A 12,778-nucleotide genomic window follows, 5' to 3' on the forward strand; every position below is an offset into this window, starting at 1 on the left:
GTTAAACTCCACTCTACCACCCAAAGTTACCACCTTATTTTTGCTGTAGACTATAAAGAGATTTCGAGGTGGCCCACCACAATTGAACAGTGCTTCCCACAGAAGAAACCCAATCTCAAGCCTTCTGCAGGCAGAACTGACCTCTTCTACTGAGCACCTGTGGTCTTGGGCTCACCAGAAACCATACACAGTCTGACAAACTAAAATATCCTGTCTGTCAGCAGGATGTACTGCATTCATACGGCTTCCAGGCAAGAGCTTTGCCTATTTGGTGGCCTTAGTGCACAGGCAGACCAAACTTTTACAAGATAAACTTATCTCCTGCTGCACCTTCTGACAAAACCTCCTACAACAGCCAGCAAAATCATATGAGAAAAATTAGCTCTATTTTAATTATCACACATTTGATTCAAACGAAGGAAGATTAAAATTAGAGAAGGTAATTAAAAAAGCAACTTCACTTTCTTTTTAAAGACTTTGAGGGTAGATTTCCAATTTTTAAACGTGATTAATTTAAACAGTTGACTGAGGATGCTGTCACTAACTACACACACTGCCTGGTATGGCACTTGTCATTTCCGTGATGCCTAATCCACGCTGTTCAGACAAGGACCAAATCGAAGCCTGAATAGTATTTTTATGCACTGATGTCATATTAACTCTTAGAAGAGAGACAACAGATTTTCATGTGTCCAAACTTTATTACTCAGGTTTATTTTTATTTCTAAATACTACATACAAAGTGCAGTGAAAATGGTAAACTTAATTGTCTGCTGACGTACAGCAGCTCTTATTCACAGGACTTCAGGATGCTGCGAGGAGTTTGACTGCAGCTGGCCAAATGAGGCAGCGCATGAAGAGATTTGCTTCTTCACTTGTGCAGCATAAAGTTCTGGTGAAAAATATTAGTTTTATTTACTTGCACAAATACAAAGCCCTCAGCTGACAGAAGAGGTAAAAGATAAAGCATGAACAGAAAGGGACGGTCAGGTTCTGAAGTGGGAGGAGGTATGTGGTATACTGGTCCTTCTTACAGATCTCCTCTTTCCTTCAAAAGGAAAAGGTCCCTTTTTTTCTGGCAAGTATTTTTCAAAGTAAGGTTAGAGAAGAAAATGGAAGAACTACCTCCAGACCAGCATGGCATTGGTTTGGAGGAACAGAAGCTCAGAGAGATCAGAGTCTATTTACTTCAGTTCTACATAGACCAAGGCTACTCCACCAGTCGCCCACTGGCCCTGGAGCACTGGGTGCACATTCAGTAAAGCAGAACTGCTGCCTCAGCCTTTTTCCCAAAATCCCCTGCTGATAAGAAGGAAAGAGAAATGGTAACACCCACTTAATAAAAAAAACAGGCAAAGATGAGATTGGCAAAGGAAATGAGCAATGCTTGTGCAAAAGGTTTTCTTACCTCCCCAGAAAGGCAGAGATTCAGAGAGCTGGAAAAATAAATGTTCTGTTAAGTCAGAGGTTGAACCTAATTCTGTTTAGGAATCCTAAGGCTCACCATTAAGGAGGAGGTCAATTGCTACTGTACACAAAACTGCAGATTTAAGAAAAGCAAATCTATGGGGAAGAGAAGAAAAAAGGAAAGAAGAAAGAGGTCAACAGTGCCCGAGGCTATCCTTTTTAGTTGCAGTTAAGGAGTCAGTTTAATTCACTGTCTTCACAATTTGAGTTTGTTTTTCCAAATGTTATACAATCTCAGGTGAGCACATTATTTATTACACCAAAAATAAATTCAAATTATTTCAGTATTCAAGGCACTCTTTGGACATGGTCTAACTAAAATACTGTAATACATACAAATTATTACTTGCTTTATACACAAGAATGACTAATACTTCCTCAGTTACTTCTCTCTCCAAACACTCCAATATGGGCTTTTCCTCCTAAACTACGGCTTGTTCTCTGACTACTGAGGTTAAAGAACTACTTGTTCTCCAACTACTAAAGTTAACTCTCTCTGCTCTGCCAGCACACGTGCCAAGTAACTGATAGCAATACAATGAACCTAACTTTGCACTAACTTGAACATAATCATAGTCTTGTTTTATGCCATTGGGCTGACATACCTATTAAAGTGGAGACTGTTAGAAATAAGCCACCTATTAACCATCTAGTACCACCTCTCCTCTGGTTGCAAGCCTGTTCATTCTGGAGCTCAAACTGATCTCCTACAATAATGTTTCAACACATAAAAGCAACACCCAGCCTTCTAGATCATTACCTGCAATAATCTTAAAAGCTACCAAGAAAACTATCAGTGGTTGAAGGAAAGCTTTTCTGGCTTGAACATATTTTGCCAGCAATAAGCAAGCCTGAAATACTCCTGAGGAAGCTGTCTGTTCTCTGCATTGAAGGACTGCCATGGCAAAGTGCCACTGGTACATCTATACGGCACAGCTGAAGCCACAGAAATCCTGGCTGGCTCCTGATTGCAGAAAAGCAGTAGCAATGCTACTGAACACTACTGTGAAATTACTCATCCAGGTGCAGATTCTGCTGCACTGGCTTGTGATCCTAACCAGTGTGTTACTAGCTTCTCTTACCTGAACTCCATTGGAAAAAAAAATTAGCCCAAAGATTAACATCTTGAGTCACTCATTCCTCAGATGACATACAATTTTCAAAGAATGCCATGAACTGGATTGGTTTTAAGTTTGATAAAGGCTTTATGAATTAAAAATATATTTTCCATGTCTCAAGAGGTACATAGATGTGGTCTGTAGGTACCTCCCACACAAAGTACACGCAAGCATCAATTATGACTTTGCCTCAACCACCCTCTGTCCCAGGCTACCCTTAAATGACCTGATATGCCTTGCACATATAGAAGCACAGTGGGTCACAGAGTACCTGATTTCCTCAATGCCTGCAGGAAATGCAGTGATATGGATACACAGGTTTTAAAATCCAGCTTCAAAAAAACCAGCCTTCAGTTACAAAAGCTCAGGCTACACAGTCCTTTGAAGCCCTTCTAGACCAGGAAAACAATCTGACACTACTCAAAAAGGTAGCAATTCACCCTCACAATGTTCCAGCCAGCGGTACAACTAGTGAGATGAGTTTATTTGGAGAAGTACCTCAAAATTTAATCAACAGCATTTGTTTTTAAGACACCCTGGAAACATCAACTATGTATTTGCTGTTTATTGCTAGGGAAGCAAGCTATTTACCTAGCAACCTGTCACCTACATTTTGCACTTATAGTTTATCCACAAGAAATATAAAGGAACTTTTTCAGGAAAACTACCATTTCCCAAATTGATAGCTGGCTGTAGCTCTTTATCTCTTTGTCTTCCAAGATTATTTCTACCATTTCAATCATCAGATTTTCTTTAGTCAGCTGGAACTGTCTCATCAGACTTTAGGTGTAAATTCTTCTACCATTTCTGCAGTGCTCCTCAATATATTTTCTAACACACACTTTGCAGCTATGTAGAAACTATATTACTTCCCAAAGTGGATAAAAGAAACTTGTAGCACCAATAACAAAAGCCAGCTGAGTGCTTTAGTATCTACAGAATGACAGCTATACATGCATCCCTGAGCCTCAGTGCAAAGGGATGGCTTGTGGGAAAACCACTCCAGACCCATCTGTAATAAACTGGCTACCTCCCAGCTAAGGATCACATGATCCTAAAAAAAGCATATGGCTAGGAAGAGCTGCAAGGAAGTTCTGAGGTCAAGGGAAGTTCGCAAAAAAATAGTTGGCTTTCAGGGAATTTGGGGGGACTCTTAGGCATGCAGCTTGCAGAAGAGAAACGTACCTCTGGATAAGCATTAGGATAGAGAGAAGTGACAGCTGCTGTATTGTTCTTTCATATTGACACCAATTTAACAGAACCAGATGAGATGGCCCTGAACCGGTTCCAGGGATGTGCTGCTTTCCGGGACTGTTGAAGACCACAGTAAACTCTGCATGTTGCTAAAAATCACAAACTACTTCATATCTTTTATCAAGCATCCACCCTTCTAGGTCATTCATGTAAAGTAGATGTGAGCCAAGTTTATGTCTACTCCATAGGAATAGCTGTTAACAGCCTCACTGTAGGCACAAAACCAATGCTTCTCTCTAGAAGAGAGCAACCTTAAACTCATTTCCTCTTTTTAGTTAGCCTTTTAGTTGCTTTTCAGACAGTCTAAGAAGAACGCTTTAGCAGCAAACTGTAATATTGAAGTTCAATACCGAAGCTTCACTGACGAGTTAAGTTATCTGAGGCAAGAGTTAAACAGGTTTGCAAGCAAGAGAGTAAGCACAGCTCCTGCATGCTTTGTACCATCTACCAGGAGCAATTCCAACATCTGTATGCCAGTATTATGCTTTTAACCAAATTAGGCATGCAGAAGACAAAGCCCAGGTAACCATATCCTATGTGGTAAGATGCTAACAATATATACTAAAAAAAATATATACTAAAAATTTACATAACAATTTCCCCCCGCCATTATAATGGCTGTTTAATTCAAACCAAATATACTAGAAAATACACTATGTTTAAGCACATTTATTAATAGGGCCATTAATAAGAAATACACATATATTAGTAACTGGCTTTAAATAGAGACAGAAACAAGCAGCTGCTACATGGAAGCTACACAGTAAGAAATTCTTCAATAACGAAGAGGGGAATTTCAGCCGAAAACAAGGCTGTGAAGTTGACTCAGATGATTAACTACTGGCCACAAGTCACATGTTGGCGTCCATGTTGACTAATGGGTATATTTCCCCTGAAAGTCTTTATTCTGAGGTAGTATAAGGCCACTTAACTGTTGCTTTTTTGCACCTACTGAGTGACTGACTAGCCCTAAACCTCTCTTATACAGACCGTGCTGTTACATCTGAAGTTACAGCTCAGAATTGCCTTCTGTGCATGAGGAAAAACCCATGGCAGCAAGTGGGGGACAGGAAATACTGCAAGTTCCTGTTTGTAAAGTTTCCTCTGCATCGTTTTCACCAGGATATGTCCCCTCCACTAAGAAACACACACAAGAGGTGGAACCCAAAATGAATGACCATTTACATTTCAGCTGAGATTTCATATTACTGTTCCCACATCTGGCAATTCAGGGCTACACATACCAAAGCACTGGTGTTGGCAAGGTCAGCATTCTTATCTTCCGATTCCAGGCTCTCTTACCCTGTTACTTTGGATAGGTTACAAGGAAAATTTCACTTAATGAAAAACAAAACTCCCTCCCCATCACACCACACCCTTACTTCACTGACATGGGACAACACAAATCTCAGTGTGATAATTACCACTTGATTGCACTCAAAGTTGTAGAAGTAATGCTACCAGACCAAATTTCGTGGTCTTGTGCTTTGTGCATGTCCAACTGACACACTACTTGAAGGACTGTACTTACAGCAGCTTTCATTTTCTTTAATCAGCTAACAAAGCCTTCCGGTTTCTGTGTTGCTCTGTGCTTGAGCCACATGTATGTTATGATAGGGATTAAAAATTAAAGAAAGGCCTCTTCAAGTAGAATCCACCCTGCTGGGTACTTTCTGGACAGATACCTAGAAGAGTGAAACCTATTTTCTTTAAGTTACTGAGGCAGATGCCCTGGAGTTCAACCCTAAAATTATTTGTAGAGTTCTGTTAAATTGTTAAACTTTTACTTGTATTTCAGCTGCTACCTAATGAAGTCTCCATATATATAGGACTGAAAATCCAGGCTGTGACGTTGAAAAATTTATTCTTCACATATAGCACAGCCTAAGCAACATGGAATACCAAAGGACTTTAGTTTCACTCATGTCAAAATGTAAGCGTTAATTTAGGGACAAAAACTCACTGAATCTGAAGATGAACTGAACTGAGGCAGTGCTCAGTGGTCTCGTGTTTCCCCTTCCTCTCACTCCTGCAAGGTAGTGAGCACCTCTAGCCACGTGGCTTGTTATGTCTGCTCTCTTTCATGTCAGTTTTCAGATGTCCAGGTGTTTCAACTGTTGCAGGTTAAACAGGGAATAAGAGCACTTGTCAGGTGTCACAAGACATCATCCTAAGGAAAATCATTCAGCTTAAACTCTCTTTGAGACATCATACAATACAGTCGTTGACTTGATAGTATCATACTCCACTCTGATTATTTACAGTAAGGCACAAGGATATTACAGAAGGGGCATCACCAGAAGTTGGGCTGCCACGATACAGTCCCATTAAGGTAAAAATTACAAGGAGTGAAATAAGACACTGCAAAGGTAAGATAAGAGAGTCCTTTATGGCTAGGTCTCAGGATTTCATGGGGACTGCCTGCTTCACACTGACTTTCATAGTTTCAGTTCAAAAGATCCAGAAAAGTAACTAAACAAAATTGAGATCATTTTGCTGCTTGCCCATGACTATTTTTTAATCAGACAGCTGTGATCCCCTTCATGCTTTAAGAGAGTATATTGGTGGGAAGAGAGAGCCACTGAGATGGTGGAGGAGCTGCCTGCAGCCCCTGATGCAGAACCACAGCCCTCCAGCCAATTTCTCAGTGCTCTCAGACCCTACAGCCTTTTACTATTTCGTTCTCCCCATCTCTCCTCCCACAAAACAGACCCTCACAGCTCATCTGACACACCAAAGCTGTAAATATGCCTCCTCCCAACAACCAAACCCTCTCCATTGAAGCATCATTGAGGATGAACGAGATGTCACCTAAGCTGCAAGCCTGGCACAAGCCTTCAGCCCTGAGGACAAGTTGGTCCTCACAGCCTACCATGATAATGCAAATTGAAACAGTCCAACCAGCCATGGTCTGAAAGAAACAGTGGCCTGACGGGAAAAGAGAACCACCTGTGGCTACATAACTAAACATCTCAACACATTATGTATAAACGAGCTGACCTGAAGTTGCACTGGCAGTTTTGAACCAGCTACTCTTAACACCCAAGTGCTAAGAGTAAGCTTCATACTAAAAAGCGTTCTTTTAAGCATCTTTGCTGGATGCAGTTTAGGTAGCAATTTTACTTCCAAAAGATCCCAGAGTATATTTAAGATCACCAGTTTAGAGGATCTCCAACGGGATAGAAAAAGCCATCCATTCAGCTCAATTCACTTCACATGTTAAGAGCACATCCTTCAAATTGGGTCACAGAACCCAAGGGTGGGACAGGCACCCCCTCTCCTCCTCCCACTGCAGCACTAAGAATGGCTGCAATTTCCAGCTTCAGCTGGGAAGACATGCTCATAATGGGGGGGGGCGGGGTGGGGAAAGGTGGGCAGGGAAAACACACGCAATTATTCTTTCTGCCAGGATATGGATCTTAGGCCTGTGGTATAGGACATCCTGTAATTCACAGGACAAGCAGCAACCCTGAATACATTAAAAATTTGATGTATTGTGGTTATCTCACCTACCCTATAGAATAGTACAGAGAACCCAACAAAATTATTTTTGTACAGGTCTGCCTAGGACAGAGTTACAAGCGATACTGTATTTATCTAAAACTGAAGGTCAGTTAACATCTGGGTCTGATGGCGAGTTATGTGGCTACCCTGGAGGGGAAGGGTGGAAGGGTCTTTTGTTTAATAAGCGTAAACGGTCAGGAATTGGTCCCAGTCTAATGTGAGAGGGGACAGTGCACTAGAGGGGCAGGATCCTGGTGTCCTGCCCAGACCCTGGTTCAGAAGAACGAACCCTGCTTCCTGTACCATCCAAAGTCAGGTTTTTCTGCCCCACATTCAAGTGGAAACAAGGCCTAGATCTAACACATTCTTGCAATAGGCACAGGGCTGAGCAAAACCCACCCTGACAGGAAACTCAGCTGTGACCTACTTGAGCATACATGAAGTTATACACTACCTGTGGCAAAGTGGTACCCATTCATACATCTGCTGATAAGAGAAACATGAATGAGGAAAAGCAGGAGTGCCAAGAAATCATTCACCCAGGTCCCACATACCCCAGCACACCACAATCTCCTCCCCTGCTTTTTCCTGGATTTGTTTAATGATGCAGAGCATTTTCACCTTAAGAACTGAAACAAGGCTGCTCAGTTTCCAGCCTCCTGCTTTGCCTCACAAGAGGGGCTATGACCGCAAACATGGCCAAACACTTCTCCTTCCTGTCACCAAGAGCCAAGTCATACAGCTGCCCCTGCAGATGGGGACCAGCTCTTGTACAACAGCCAGACTTGGGCTCTCCCAGAGCAACTCGTCTCTCTGCGGAAGGCTCCCAAAAGCCATCCCTCCTGCCCACAGTATCAAGGCTGGACCACACAAAACTAGGCACGAGCTTTACTGAACCACCCAGAATACAGGACAAAGTCACCCAACCAAGATGTGTCTTTTCAGCAACATAATTTTTCTCCTTAATGTTTGGATATTGTCAAAACCAAAGACTTCTCCTAGGTGACATCGTTCTTCCTAAGAAAGGTAAACCCTGTTTACAATAGACAGACCTACTACCAGGAGGCTTCTGCCACTCTTCCAGAGATTTCATTATCTTATTTGAACACAGCAGCCACTTCACAGAGCTTGCACAGAATGGACCTCTCCTTATTCCATCCCACCTCCACATCTAGGAAACTGTAAAAACCCACTCCCCTCCCTGCAAAGCATCTCCTACCATGAGACTCATGTCCCCACATGTAAAAAGAAGTTTATCTCATTTTCAAAGTTTTATCTCACATGGCATTTTCCCTGACTCTGAATCACAACCCATGCAGCTGAGCTGGGGCAGGAGATGACTGAGAACTGCCGGAGCTGTAACGGCCACGGGGCAGTGGTCAATCACAAGCCTCTGCTCCCCAGTTCCTCTTCTGCCATGATAGACAAAGGGCATACGCATCCACCCGAACATGGTCCTTCCTCACCTACACGTCGCTTTCTTTCCTAATGCTTTTTCCTTTAGAAATACACTTAGAAAACAAGACCCGATGCAGGAGGGCAGAGCACTCCTCTGCCTGAGGGCCAGCAGAGCAAACGGGATTTGTCTTTAAAAGTAACACGTTCCATTAACAAAAATACATTTCTTGAGACCACATTGGCCATTTGTTAAAACGCAGGTGCAATTTCACTGGTTTCTGGAGAGTTGTGCCCTGTTATATCAGTGACATATCTAATGCCTAGTGCTAGCATGAGGCCTCGGCCAGGAGAATTAGGGTAAATTGGGCTGATCCCCCTACAGTGAGAAGGGGGTCTGCCAGGCTGCAAACAATGTAACAAGAGTCATTCCCTTGCACTTTGCATAACAGAGGCGATGGGTATCACCAGGTCATTTAGTGAATATCTTTCACTTCCACAGTGCAACAACTGACGGACAGTTGCTGTTGGTTTTTAGCAAATGTCTTGCTAATTCTATACAAACAGATGCATCTACAGGATAATAAAAATATCTGTAGCACAAATCCAAAAATATATGATAGATGTTCTTCAGAAGCACATACAGTCTTTGAAATATAAAAATACCCACCACCTCAGGCCTTTTCTCCAAGTCAACCTTTATTTTCCCAAGCATTGCTTTCCATATCTTTTGATTTTTATACTAGTATTTTCTTATCCTGTTTCTGCAGGAGAGCCATCATAGACTGCTACAACAGCCCTTGGCATACAGACTTGTTAAAGCACAGTTCCAAGTTCAGCAGTGAAAAGGTAATAGGTTACTGAAAAAGGTCAAAACAAGCAAAAGCTGAAAAATATCCCAGGCGTCAATTGTTAACAGAGGCTGAAGACAATTTTTCCACAATCTTTGCACTGACAGCAGGAAGCACAGGCTTCCATTGTCTAATATGGTATTTTGCATATTTGAGATACAAATATTTGTACGAAGCTTACACCACTGCACACTTTGTGTATTCAGTCTATAAGCTAACACAACACAGAGGGAATTAAGTCTACAACAGGTTGCATCTACATTTGGTGGAGGAGGAAGACTTCTCTTGATGCTTCAAAGTAATTCTGTAAAAGTAACCACTTCCCAGTTATTTTAACTTTAATTACCGGATAACACACTATCACAGCATTTCTGAATACAATGTTGTTTCAGGGCAAGGTGAAACAATATGGAGCTGATATTGTTTTATCAGCTCTATTTAATTTTTCGCCCCTTTTAGCTGTTATAGGCAGTCATCCAGGTTACTGGATAGATTGCAATGCCAAATCCACAATACTGAGCCCACAGTTAAAAATTAAAATGTAACTTAACTTCGGACATAATTCTAGCTGCCTCACAATCAATGATTTTAAAATATTTAGAAGATTTTTTTAAAATTCTACAGCAACATCAAAAAAAATATGGTACTCCTATAAATTTTGAAGGGCTAACAAAATCAGGTCTGGCAGCTGAGAACTACAGTTATTGCACAACAGAAGTCTAACTGGCAGTATGTTTTAACTATGTGAACTCCAAATCTTTGTTTTTGATTGTCACACCTGTGAGATTATCTCATTAAAAGACAAGGGAGTAACGAGGTGCCAAATTTAACCACAGTGTTTTCAACAGGCAAGCTCACAGAAATAATTCGGTTCAAAATGCTCGTAATATTAGAGGTTCAGCAGAGCATGTAAAGCACCCCTTCACTGAGGACTAAATGCAGAGAAAAATGTGATTATTTCACCACAAGATGTAATTTCTCAGTAAATAAGACATGTAAAATAAAACCCAGAGAAATACAAAGACTATTAGTGGGGAGTCTGATAACAAATGGGCTCTTTCCTGCTGTAGTCTCCTTATAAACCGTAGCAATCAAAAGGCTACGAGTAGCACCTGCATGGGAGCTACCTCCCCACCTACAAGAGCAGCACCTGTGAAACAAGACCAGAGCCCCTAAAGGACCTCTTATGCACAGGTGGCATGAGCCAAGCAGCACAGCTGGTGTGCTGAAAGGGAAGAAGCATGTGCAAAATCACTCTGGGTAATCCCTCAAGTGTAACTGGGAGCTTGTTTGTAGGGGTGCTGCTTTCTGATGGCCCAAAATACCCTAAACATTTATATAGCAGCAGTAAGCAACAACCCACCTTCCAGTCACTGGAGAGTCTGAGAAATTAAACAGCCACGCTTTGCCCCACTGCCATGCTATATCAGATACAGCATCTGCAACATTTACACTAAAATGAAATCAAATGCTCCAGAACCACGTACTCTCTAGACACATTTTTTACCTATATTTCTGCTATCATCAGTTTTTCCATCTGCAAAAGGTACAGTCTCATAAAACAACGCTAAGTATTTCAGATCAGCATTTGTCAAAATAAGGTACGCATCTTATTCCAAGCGGAGAGCTCATGGCCGTGTCTACTACAGTAAAAGCTCAGCTTATACTTCAAATAACTCTCGGTTCCGACCTACAGGGACGCAGAAAGGAAGGCTGTGGAAAAAGCACCATGCAAATCTAGACACCTACTGCATGAGCCGCACGTACACAGTATCCCAGCACCGGGCTACATAAGAGCATTCACTGCCAAGAAAGGACAGCCGCACTGTGGGACCGAAAGCAAGGGTAATTCTTAAAGATGACTAAACTCACACACAAGGCTAATCGTGCCTTGAGATGAAGTGGAACAGCCTTAGTAAAGCACAGGCGTTACAGGGATAGAAGGAAAGTCTCAGAAAATCAAGCCACATCAACAAGAAACTGGTCAGCAACTGTTAGCTTTAAAGTGGATCTGGCAGCCTGCCCCCACATTACACAAGTTGCAGCAATGTTAAGCAAAGGTTTAAAACGCAGCTTTTCTCCTAGCTCCCGCTTACAGATCCGTGTGACGCTTGGACGTCGAGGAAGGACTACTGCTACGTTTCGAGTGGCAACCAGCGGCTGCTGCGGGGTGCGCTCCGTGAGCCGCCACCGCCCCGCTCCCGGGCCAGGCTGGCACAGCACCGGCACCCGCTGAGCCCCCCGGCCCCACAACGCGGCGCTGCTGCGGGGCGCCGGCTCGGTTACCTGCCCTCGGCGCAGCCCCGGCTGGCAGCACGGGGAAATAAAGTGCCGCCCCGGCCTCCTTGCGGGGACGGCCCCGCTGCTGGCCAGCCCCGGCTCTGCCTTACCTGGGTGTCCCGGCCGCCGCGGGAGCCCTGGCGCCGGCGGCGCGGAGCTGAGGCGGAAGGAGGGAGGGAGGGAGGGAGGGAGGGAGGGGGGAGGCACGGCACTGCCCCGCTCCAGCCCGGGAAGGCGGCGGCGGCAGCAGCACCTCCTCCTCCCGCCGCCCCGCCGAGCGCGGCTCCCCGCGGCGCGGCGGCGGAGGAAGCGGCGGGGGCGGCCCCTGCGACGGAGCCCACAGCCCGCTCCGCTCCCCGCCCCGCCGGCGGCACTGCCCGGGGCCCAGAGCCCGCTCCGCTCCCCGCCCCGCCGGCGGCACTCCCCGGGGCCCAGAGCCCGCTCCGCTCCCCGCCCCGCCGGCGGCACTGCCCGGGGCCCAGAGCCCGCTCCGCTCCCCGCCCCGCCGGCGGCACTGCCCGGGGCCCAGAGCCCGCTCCGCTCCCCGCCCCGCCGGCGGCACTCCCCGGGGCCCAGAGCCCGCTCCGCTCCCCGCCCCGCCGGCGGCACTCCCCGGGGCCCAGAGCCCGCTCCGCTCCCCGCCCCGCCGGCGGCACTCCCCGGGGCCCAGAGCCCGCTCCGCTCCCCGCCCCGCCGGCGGCACTGCCCGGGGCCCCGCTGCGCTCGGGGCAGGTGCGGGATGGTGAGAAACTGAAGAAGAGAAGGCGACCCACATCAAATAGGCCTAGTGGGAGCTGCTTGGAAACGTATTGGAGATGAAGAAGAAAAAGGCAAATTCTACAACTCGGAGCAGGATACAAACTTTCCCCCCAAATTTAATCCCCCTATGCTTGCCACCAGCTGGCTTTA

General features: G+C 44.8%; 1 protein-coding gene across 1 annotated transcript in view; it reads right to left on the reverse strand.

Annotated features, from left to right (window-relative positions):
• Nucleotides 1-12,230, reverse strand: part of TEC (tec protein tyrosine kinase) — a 54,988-nt gene extending 42,758 nt beyond the window's left edge. The window contains exon 1 of the mRNA XM_064449386.1: nucleotides 11,980-12,230. The gene's annotated coding sequence lies outside the window, so the exon portion shown is untranslated. The remainder of the gene's footprint in view (nucleotides 1-11,979) is intronic.
• Nucleotides 12,231-12,778: the final 548 nt, after the last annotated feature.

Source organism: Phalacrocorax carbo, chromosome 4, assembly GCF_963921805.1.
Source record: "Phalacrocorax carbo chromosome 4, bPhaCar2.1, whole genome shotgun sequence".
Taxonomy (NCBI): Eukaryota; Metazoa; Chordata; class Aves; order Suliformes; family Phalacrocoracidae; genus Phalacrocorax; species Phalacrocorax carbo.